At 39.3% G+C, this 11842-nt stretch overlaps 1 pseudogene; it reads left to right on the top strand.

Moving 5' to 3' along the window:
- The first annotated feature begins 644 nt into the window (after positions 1-644).
- Positions 645-1465, top strand: LOC107128523 (small ribosomal subunit protein eS6-like; annotated as a pseudogene).
- Positions 1466-11842: the final 10377 nt, after the last annotated feature.

Genomic DNA, 11842 nt, shown 5'->3' with positions numbered 1-11842 from the left:
GCAAAAGTCCTTACTTATCAATAATAACATCAAATGTAAATGAACTAAACTCTCCAATTGAAATACATAGAGTGGCTGAATGGATGAAAAAATAAGATATGTTGCCTAAAACAAACATACTTCACCTATAAAGACACACATAGTCTGAAATGAAGGGATGGAAAAAGATATACCATAGTTCACATTAAAATATAAACCAAAAAAGAGCAGGAGTAGCTATTTTTATATCAGACACAATAGATTTCAAAACAAAAACTTTATGAAGAGACAGAGAACATCACTATAAGGGGTCACCTCAGCAAGAGAATATAACAATTTTAAATATATATACACCTATGCACCCAATACTGCAACACCCAGATATATACAGCTAAAGAGAGAGATAAGTCCAAATACAATAATAGTTGGAGATTTCAGCACCCCACTTTCAGCATTGGACAGATCTTCCAGACAGAAAATCAACAAGGAAATATTGGATTTAATCTGTACTATAGACCAAAGGGACCTAATAGATATTTACAGGACATTCCAGCCAATGGCTGCAGAATACACATTCTTCTCCTCACCACATGGATCATGCTCAAGGATAGACCTTATGTTAGGCCATGAAACAGTCTTAAAACATTTTAAAAACTGAAATTATAGCTATTTTCTGTGGCGCCTCAGAGGCGTTCAGCTGCTTCAAGATGAAGCTGAACATCTCTTTCCCAGCCACTTGCTGCCAGAAACTCATTGAAGTGGATGATGAATGCAAACTTCATACTTTTTGAGAAGTGCATGGCCACAGAAGTTGCTGCTGATGCTCTGGGTGAAGAATGAAAGGGTTATGTGGTCCAAATCAGTGGTGGGAACGACAAACAAGGTCTCCCCATGAAGCAGGGTGTCTTGACCTGTGGCTGTGTTGGCTTGCTTGCTACTGAGTGAGGGGCATTCCTGTTACAGACCAAGGATAACTGGAGAGAGAAAGAGAAAATCAGTTTGTGGTTGCATTGTGGATGCCAATCTGAGCGTTCTCATCTTGGTTACTGTAAAAAAAAAAAAAAAAAAAAAAAAAAAAGAGGGGGGAGAGAAGGATATTTCTGGACTGACTGATACTATGGTGCCTCGTTGCCTGGGGCCCAAAAGAGCTAGCAGAATCTGCAAACTTCTCAACCTCTCTAAAGAAGATGATGTCTGCCAGTATGTTGTAAGAAAGCCCTTAAACAAAGAAGGTAAGAAACCTAGGACCAAAGCATCCAAGATTCAGCATCTTGTTAATTCATGTGTCCTGCAACACAAATGGTGATGTATTGCTCTGAAGAAGCAGGGTGCTAAGAAAAATAAGGAAGAGACTGAAGAATATGCTAAACTTTTGGCCAAGGGAATGAAGGAGGCTAAAGAGAAGTGCCAAGAACAAATTGCGAAGAGATGAAGACTTTCCTCTCTGTGAGCTTCTACTTCTAAGCCTGAATCCAGTCAGAAATAAAATTTTTTGAGTAACAAGTAAATAAGATCAGACTAAAAAAAATGAAATTATATCAAATAGCTTCTCTGACCACAATGAAATAAAATAGAAATCAATAGCAAGAGGAATTTTGAAAACTATGCAAACACATGGAAATTAAATTATATGCTCCTAAATGACCAGTGGATCAATGAAGAAATTAAGAAAGAAATTGAAAAAAATTATTGAAATAAACCATAACGGAAACACAACATACCAAAACTTTACGGGACACGACAAAAACAATACTAAGAGGGAAGTTTATAGCTGTAAGTGCCTACATCAAAAAAAGAAAACTTCAAACAAAAAATCTAATGGTACATTTTAAAGAACTACAAAAGCAAGAGCAAACCAAATCCATAGTTAGGAGAAGAAAAGAAATAATAAACATTAGAGCAGAAATAAATGAAATTGAATCAAAAAAAAACAAAAGATCAACAAAACAAAAAGTTGGTTTTTTGAAAAGATAAATAAAATTGACAAACTTTTAGCCATACTAAGGAAAAAAGAGAGAGAAGACCAAAATAAATAAAATCGTGGATGAAGAAGAAGACATTACAATCAATAGTGCAGAAATTAGAAGGATCATTATGGGCTACTATGAGCAATTATATGCCAACAAATTGGAAAACCTAGAAGATATGGATAAATTCCTAGACACATACAATCTACCAAGATTGAATCAGAAAGAATTCCAAAACCTGAACAGACCAATAACAAGTAACAAAATCAAAACCATAATAAAAAGTCTGCCAGCAAAGCAAAGCCTGGAACTCAATGGTTTCACTGATGAATTTTACCAAACATTTAAAGAAGAACTAAACCAATCATGCTCAAACTACTCTGAAAAACAGAGGAGGAGGGAATACTCCCAAACCCATTCTATGAGGTCAGTATTACCCCGATATCAAAATCAGGCACCAAAACACACTATGAAAAAAACAAAAACAAAACAAAACAAAAAAAACACCACAAAACCTACAGGCCAATATCCTGATGAGCATTGATGCAAAAACCATCAACAAAATACTAGGAAACCAAATTCAACAACACATTGAGCAGATAGTTTATCACCACCAAGTGGGATTTATCCCAGGGATGCAGGGGTGGTTCAATGTACACAAATCAATCTATGTGATACATCGTATCAACAGAATGAAGGACAAAAATCATATGATCATTTCAATTAATACTGAAAGAGCATTTGGTAAAATTCAGCATCCCTTCATAGTACAAACCTTCAAAAAATTGGGTAGTGAAGAAACATACCTCAACACAATAAAAGCCATATATAGCGGAACTGCAGGTAGTATACTGAATGGAGAAAAATGGAAAGTCTTTCCTCTAAGATCTGTAAAATGACAAGGATGTCCCCTTTCAGCACTGTTATTCAACATTGTACTGGAAGTCCTATCTAGGGCAATCAGAGAAGACAAAGAAATAAAGGCATCCAAATTGGAAAGGAAGAGGTCAAATTATCCTTGTTTACAGATATTATCATATTGGGAACAACCTAAATATGCCAGCAAAAAACCATTAGAACTGATAAACAAATTCAGTAAAGTTGCAGGATACGAAATCAACATACAAAGGTCAGTAGCATTTCTATATGCCAATGGCAAAGAATCTGAAAAAGAAATCAAGAAATAATCTCATTTACAATAGCTACAAATAAAATTAAATACCTAGGAATTAACTTAACCAAAGAAGTGAAAGATCTCTATAACGAAAACTATGAAACTCTGATGCAAGAAATTGAAGAGGACACAAAGAGATGGAAAGATATTCCATGTTCGTGTATTGGAAGAATCAATATTGTTAAAATGTCCATACTACCCAAAGCAATCTACAGTTTTAATGCAATCCCTATCAAAATGCCAATGACATTCTCCAACAGAAACAGAAAAAAAAATACTAAAATTTATATGGAGCCACAAAAGATCCAAAAAAGCCACAGCTATCCTGAGCAAAAAGAGCAAAACTGGAAGAATCACATTACCTGACTTCAAATTGTACTACAGAGCTATAGTAACCAAAACAACATAGTATTGGCATAAAAATAGATGTATAGACCAATGGGACAGAATAGAGAACTCAGAAACAAATACATACATCTACAGTAAATTCATTTTCAACAGAGGTGCCAGACGTGCCAACAGAGGCTCCAACATACATTGGGGAAAGGATAGTCTCTTCAATAAATGGTGCTGGACAAACTGGATATCTATATGCAGAAGAATGAAACTAGACACTTATCTCTTGCTGTGTACAAAAATCAAACCGAACCAGGCATGGTGGCTCACACCTGTAATCCTAGCACTTTGGGAGGCTGAGGTGGGTGGATCACGAAGTCAGGAGATCGAGACCATCCTGGCTAACACGGTGAAACCCCGTCTCTACTAAAAATACAAAAAATTACCTGGGCGTGGTGGCACGTGCCTGTAGTCCTAGCTACTCGGGAGGCTGAGGCAGGAGAACCGCTTGAACCCGGGAGGCGGAGGTTGCAGTGAGCCAAGATCGCACCAATGCACTCCAGCCTGGGCGACACAGCAAGACTCTGTCTCAAAAACAAAAAAACAAAAAGAAAACAAAACAAACAAACAAACAAACAAAAAAACCCACACACACACAAAAAACAATCAAACCAGATGGATTAAAGACTTAAATCTAAGACCTCAAACTATGAAACTACTACAAGAAAACATTCAGGAAGCTCTCCAGGACATTGGTCTGGGCCAACATTTCTTGTGGAATATCCCACAAGCATAGACAACCAAAACAAAAATGGACAAATGGGGTAACATCAAGATAAAAAGCTTCTGCACAGCAAAGAAAACAATCAACAAAGTGAAGAATCAACACACAGAATGGAAGACAGTATTTGCAAACTGTACATCTGACAAGATATTAATAACCAAAATATATAAGGAGCTCAAACAACTCTATAGAAAATAAAATCTAATAATCTGATTTTAAATGGACAAAAGATCTGAATAGACATTTCTGAAAAGAAGAAATACAAATGGCAAACAGGTAGGTGAAAATGTGCTCAACATCATTGATCATCAGAGAAATGCAAATCAAAAGCACAATCAGCTACCATCTCACCCCAGTTAAGATAGCTTTTTTTTTTTTTTTTTTTTGAGATGGAGTCTCGCTCTGTCGCCCAGTCTGGAGTGCAGTGGTGCGATCTCAGCTCAGTGCAACCTCCGCCTCCTGGGTTCAAGCAATTCTTCTGCCTCAGCCTCCCAAGTAGCTGGGACTACAGGTACACGCCGCCACACCTGGCTAATTTCTTATGTATTTTATTAGAGATGGGGTTTCACTGTATTGCCCAGGCTGGTCTCGAACTCCTGAGCTCAGGCAATCCACCCACTTTTATCCAAAGGACAGGCAATAATACATGCTGGTGATAATTTGGAGAAAAGGGATCACTTGTTCACTCTTGGTGGGAATGTAAATTAGTACAACCACTATATAAAACAGTTTGGAGGTTCCACAAAAAAACTAAAAATATAGCTACTATATGATCCAACAATCCCACTGCTGGGCATATTCCCAAAGGAAAGAAAATTAGTATATCTAAGAGATATATTTTCATTGCAGCACTACTTACAGTAGTGAAGATTTGATGCACCCTAAGTGCCCATCAACAGATGAATGGATAAAGAAAATGTGGTACATATACACAATGGAGCAATATTCAGCCATAAAAAAGAATGAGGTTCTGTCATTTGCAACAACATGGATGGAACTGGAGATCATTATGTTAAGTGAAATAAACCAGGCACAGGAAGACAAACTCACATGTTCTCACTTATTTGTGGGAGTTAAAATTAAAACAATTGAACTGATGGAGATAGAGAGTAGAATCATGGCTACCACAGGCTGGGAAGGGTAGTGGGAGTTTGGTGAGAGAAGTGGGGATGGTTAATGGGTACAAAAAAATAGAAAGAATGAATAAGATCTGTTATTTGATAGCACAATAGAATGACTATAGTCAACAATAATTTAATTGTACATTTTAAAATAACTAAAAGAGTGTAATTGGTTTGTAGCATAAAGGGTAAATGGTTGAGATGAGAGATACCCCATTTACTCTGATGTGACTAGTACACATTTTATGCTTGTATCAAAATATCCCATATACCCTATATACACCTACTATGTACCCACCAAAAATAAAAATAAAAAATAAAAAGAATTAAAAATGCATTTCAGGACATCCCCTCCAAACACCTGTGGGTGGACAAATTATAGTTCACAGTTGCTCCTATATCCCTCATCACAATTGACCTTCCCCCCAACCGTGGGAGGCAATTGCTCTTATGCCAGGTTACAGGTGGGGAAATTGAGGCATCTGCTCTTCCCATGCCCACTCTATCCCCCAATGAAAGCACTATTGGGAGTGGCACTATAACCCCAAGATGGAGGCATGGAGGGCAACAGAAGCTGAGCCACAGTCCTTGCGCACTCCCTGGCCTGCCCCTTGGAGAGCATGTGGAAGAGGAAGTAGAAGTCTCAGATCTGCTTCTCTCTGAGAATATGGATCATTGTCTTCTGGATTCCTCTCCCCCTTAACATGGAGGAAAAACTCCAAAATGAACTTGCTTGTGCTCCACTCCCTCAGTCCTTCTCTCACGATTCAATAAAATTATCATTACTGAGGGCTGATTTCCAGGACTTTGATTGATGCCTATAGGCTACCAAAGGAAGGATTCTTTGAGCTGTTAATGGAGGGGAAAACAGGAGGTCATTTTTAAAAATAATTGTTATTACATATCTTCTCCCTGGTAGCATGCATTCCCCAAGTCTCTGATCCTCCCATATCTGGTTTATTGCTAGGGCTTATATGAATTGCCCAATTTCCCATGGCAACTCAGATGACCCCAGAAGACTAGCTCAACTCCCCAAGACATTTGTATGATTTTCTAGTTGGGGACCTATCTCCACAAAGAAGACCACTATCTATACCCACCTATGGGGGCTTCCTGCTCACTAACAAGAACGTGTAGAATAGAGTTTATGCTCCCTAGGCTTATATATTTTCTCTGTCAATTATTTGTTCATTAGTTTAGATAGTTCGCTGTTATTCTTCCAGTTTCAGTTTCTTCACTTGTACAATTTGGTTAAAAATAATTACTCTTTAGGCCGGGTGCAGTGGCTCACGACTGTAATCCCAGCACTTTGGGAGGCCAAGGCGGGCGGATCACGAGGTCAGGAGATCGAGACCATCCCGGCTAACACAGTGAAACCCTGTCTCTACTAAAAAAAAAAAAAATACCAAAAAAAAAAAAAAAAATTAGCCGGGCGTGGTGGCAGACGCCTGTAGTCCCAGCTACACTGGAAGCTGAGGCAGGAGAATGGCGTGAACCCAGGAGGTGGAGCTTGCAGCGAGCCAAGATCATGCCACTGCACTCCAACCTGGGCAACAGAGCGAGACTCCATCTCAAAAAATAAAAAATAAAATAAAAATACAAAAATTAGCTGGGCGTGGTGGCAGGCACCTGTAATCTTAGCTACTTGGGAAGTAGAGACAGGAGAATGGCTTGAACCTGGGAGGCAGAGGTTGCAGTGAGCTGAGATCATGCCATTGCACTCCAGCCTGGGCAACAGAGCAAGACTCCATCTCAAAAAATAATAATAATGATAATAATAATTACTCTTTAAGGATGATATGAGACCAGATAAATGAGTGAGTAAATGTAAAGTGTCTGGCCCAAAGTAGATGTACAATAAGTATCCCCGTAAGGGAGCCCCAGCCTTTCTACTGTACAGATCTGAGGCCCTTTTTCAGGCTTAGATTAACTCCCAGTGTTCCTTTGCTGTGGGCACCAGTGCCTCAGCCACTTTCTTTCTTTGTATCTCATGTTAGATGCCACTGTCTTAGGCTCTTGTGGGCCTCTGTAATTTTCTTTCATGGACATATTAGTTAAAGTACAAGTTTTACCCACACTCTATTCTAAGTAAAATGTCCTTGCCCAAAGCCGATGCCGCCTACATAGCCACATTTTCTACCATATGATTCTGCCTGTCCTCCTTCCCCCTGCCACAGCCAAATTTTTGTGGTAGGGTAGGGAGAAAGACTTGTTCTAAGGATGTAAGCTGGCCTGTATGGGCTGGCTTGAAAAAATTAGCTGGCCCAATCAGATCAATCAGATTCTCTCTTTCTTAAATGTAAAATATGAAACAGAAAATGACAACAACAACAAAAACAAACAGTGAATTATTACAGCTAAAAGGTCATGAGGTACAGTTGAGGCTGAAGAAGTCATGATAGGCCATGTACAGAGAGATTTATTAGTAATCATGAGTAATTAAAGCCAGTCAAGTAATAGTGGAATGGAAAGAAGCATGCATTAAAAACGTAGCCAAGTCACTATAACGAAGACCTTAAACTCCTGTTATAAGTCTCTAGGGCCACCTTAAAGCCCAAAATATCCCTTACTCCAATCTTGGTGTGGTCTATACCTGTTATTTTTTAATGAATGAATGAATTATTCGAGCCAGGTCTGCTCCGCGGCCCAGGCTGGAGTGCAGTGGCACAGTCATAACGTACTGCAGCCTGGAAATTCTGAGCTCAAGTGATCCTCTGGCCTCAGCTTCCCAAGTAGCTGGAACTACAGGTGTGTACCATCACACCTGGCTTCTGTTATAGCTTTTATTCTTAGATTTCTGCACCATTCCTTCCATCCTATTAGTCCACTCATAATCTTAGAATAAACTTCACTTTATTTTAGTTAGCTTAAATGGGTTTCTTGCAAACAATTTAGCCTGAATAGACCCTCTGCTCTTTCTTGCATTTCTCATGGATTATATAGAACATTTTACCCTGGATAAAATGACCAAATTAAATATGGATTTCACTTATATGAAAACTTGCATCAAGTAAAATGGATATTAGTTGCAAGCACAATTATGATGTTTCTCTCAATATTCTGCCTGGAAACAGGGATAAAGGGAAGTGGAGAACTCTGATAGAATGCAGGATCGTTTGATGTAGGTTGAAGGGGCTACAGTGGCAATGAGAAATGAGCTCATCCAAATAATGTTGATGAGGGTGTGGGAGCGGGAGTGTGGTCTTGCAGAAATGATCAGGAAAGCTCAAGTCACTGCCTCTTCACTCTCCTAGCTACATCAATACAATATGCAGCTACCCTGCCTGGTTTGGCTGACCTCCAAATGAGTCAACGGGTTTTTAACTTGGTGCTTTTAGAATGCTCTGGTTGATCTCTAGAGCTTTCTACCTCACTTTTCTCTCATCTTATCATCTAGTCCCCATTACTTCTTCCCCTCTCATTTCCCTGCCTTGAACTGCCTATCTTGTCTGGTTGCTTACTCTTTAGCTCTGTTATATTTCTGCCCTCCCTACCTCAGAAGCAAACCTATGCACCATAAAGCATTTTGCCTATCATAGCAACTTGTAGGAGTTAAAATTAAAACAATTGAACGGATGGAGATAGAGAGTAGAATAATGGCTACCACAGGCTGGGAAGGGTAGTGGGAGTTTAGTGGGAGAAGTGGGGATGGTTAATGGGTACAAAAAAACAGAGAAAGAATGAATAAGATCTAGAATTTGATAGCACAATATCAAATATATGGAGAACTGACCTAGTGTTCCTTGTTCTATCCTCTTTGAGCTCCCTGGGTGAGATTCTAAAGATAAGATAAGTGCGTTTCATTCCTCTACTGATTTGGTGTCTATTTTCACTCTGGAACTCCCCATCTTTCCACTTTCTCCACAAATTCTCTCAATTCACGCTAAATACATCTATAAATTATCTACTGCTGCAGAATGGAAATAAATGCAGCTACTTTGCTGGCACTGACTTGTGGCTTGGCTCTGACTCAACCTCTTGGGTGCAGGCAAAAGTAATAACTGAACAGTGGCATATCAGCCCGTGGAAGGAAATGGCCTGGAAATAGACTGAAGCAGACAGGATATTGGTCTTTCTTGGACATTGTTCTGGATGAAATGACAAAAAACAATGGAAAGAAAATTGGCCCACGAATTTAGGCATAATGATCAACCTGAATAAGGTGTCTGTACTACTAGTCTTCAACTACAAATAACAGAGAACAATGTAACCTCAGGCAAAATAGGAAAATTTATTGTAAGTTGGGGTATGTCACAATACCTAAGATTAAGCAAGTTACTGGACCTCAGAAGTAGACTAGAACAGGCAACTTCAAAGTCTTCAGAAACTTGGACAACAGGCAATATCATTTATTCTTCTCTTTATGTTTCTCCTTGTTTCATCATCTGTGATGAGCAGCTTTCTCTGCTCCTTAGAAAGCATGAGAAAATAGTTTGCCCATACTGCCAAGGCAGTATTGTTTACTTTCTAACCTTCAGCTACAGGGAAAAAAAGTCCCTCCCTTCCTCCCTCTGTCACTCTTTTACTTCTTACTCTCTCTCTCTCTCTCTCTCTCTCTCTCTCTCTCTCTCTCTCTGTTTCCCCTGAAATTTCAAATTCCTGGAAAGAGCTTCAAAATAGTCAGGTGCTCCTCCTTGGGCCAATCAAGTTAGCCCTAGTGTTGGGACAGCAGTTATAACCCACATTTACTTTAGGGATCCCACCCCTATGAGAATGGAAGTAGAAAATGAGGGATAGTTTAATGGGTCACCTGAAATACACAGCCACTCCAAAAGGGATTTACTCAGTGGCCAAGCAGAGGGCATGCATCTGAGAACAAACCCCAAAAGGCTCTGCTTCCTCAGTAACTGCTCTCAGTTTTCAGTTCCTTAAGAGTGAGGAAAACAAAGATTTAAACTCAGATGGGTGTTGTAGCTCACACCCATAATCCCAGCAATTTGAGAGGCCGAGGCAGGCAGATCACTTGAGGCCAGGAGTTCAAGACCGGCCTGGCCAGCATGGCGAAGCCCCGTCTCTACTAAAAATACAAAAAAATTAGCCAGGCGTGGTGGCACATGCCTGTAATCCCAGCTACTTGGGAGGTTAAGACACGAGAATCATTTGAACCCAGGAGGTGGAGGTTGAAGTGAGCCAAGATTGCGCCACTGACCTCCAGCCTGGGCAACAGAGAGACTCTGTCTCAAAACAAAAACAAAAACAAAAATATTTAAATGCAAGAGGAAGTTAAAGTAGTGAAATAAAATGGCTAGCAGCCTGTTTAGTGGATTGAGTCAAACCTAACTATAACCAGGCCTGTAACATAGCAAACACTTAAAAAATGTTAGCTATTATTATGGCAATCTGAAGAGGCTACGTGCAGTTGGACTCTGAGCAAAAGGGATTAGATAATCTTTGCAGGTAGTTGCTACAGAGCATGAAGGAGCCTGAGAAAGGTTTCCACTGTGTAGGAGAATATATCTCCTTAAGATCCAAGACTTAGGTTGCTACACACAATGGTCTCTTCCTTGTACAGGGCTAGTCAACAATGACAAATTCTTGGGTTTGGGCTCTATTTTTTCTAGATTCTGTGCAAACTTTTGTTTTGTTATGACAACACAACAATTACCTCATCCTTGTTACAGTTGAACCCAACCAAGACAACTCTCTGCATATCCCACTCCCCGCTCCACCCAAATAATTCTATTTCAGTTGTTTCTGCTTCAAAATCATCCGGATTGAATGTCGAAAGTTCCTGGTGTTTTTTTATTATGTTTAGAAGACATATAGTCTCCTTTATAAAAATATGGAAAACACTCAAGTAACAATATTATAAGCACACACCATCCCTCCAGGTCGACGACCTTTTGCTAATCTCCATTCTCTGTTGATTTCTTTAGAATTCCAACTGGAAAGGCTCTTTCTGACCTTGTCCCCAAATGTACCCTTTGGGCCTGTGACTTCCCCTTGATGGTGGAGTCACATCATACATACATGTCAAAATAAGAATATAAATAATGGGAGTGAATCTGCCTACCATTTCACTAAGTAAGTCTATGTCCCAGAATGAGTGAAGGTTGGGAGACTTGAATCTGCTCTTCAATCAGGTGATTTCAGTTTCTGTGTGCTTCTTGTAATGTATTTCATCATCTTCAGTGTGTTACTAGGTGTTTAAGTATATTTACTTTTCATGCAATAGGGGCCATAACCAGAAGCCAGCTACTTAATCTGTTGCTTAATTGAAGAAACAGGGATCTGTTCCAACACTGACCTCACTGATAAGCATTATGTAGATCTTTAACATGGAGCCTTCATAAATGAGTTTCAAGGATAATTTTGACTACATGTCATTTTCCCTTAAATTTTGAATCCCCTTTAGAATCAGGCCTCACTATAAAATGAAATTTTACTGTACCAACTATAATCTGCTGGCTGAGAAAAAAATGGCTTTTTTCCCCTACCAGCTTACTAAGAGTGTGTGTTTTAGACAAGCTACTGCAAAGTA

Source organism: Macaca fascicularis, chromosome X (genome assembly GCF_037993035.2).
Source record: "Macaca fascicularis isolate 582-1 chromosome X, T2T-MFA8v1.1".
In the NCBI taxonomy this organism is placed as follows: Eukaryota; Metazoa; Chordata; class Mammalia; order Primates; family Cercopithecidae; genus Macaca; species Macaca fascicularis.
The sequence above is the reverse complement of the archived record's forward strand: the minus strand, read 5'-3'. Positions and strand labels throughout refer to the sequence as shown.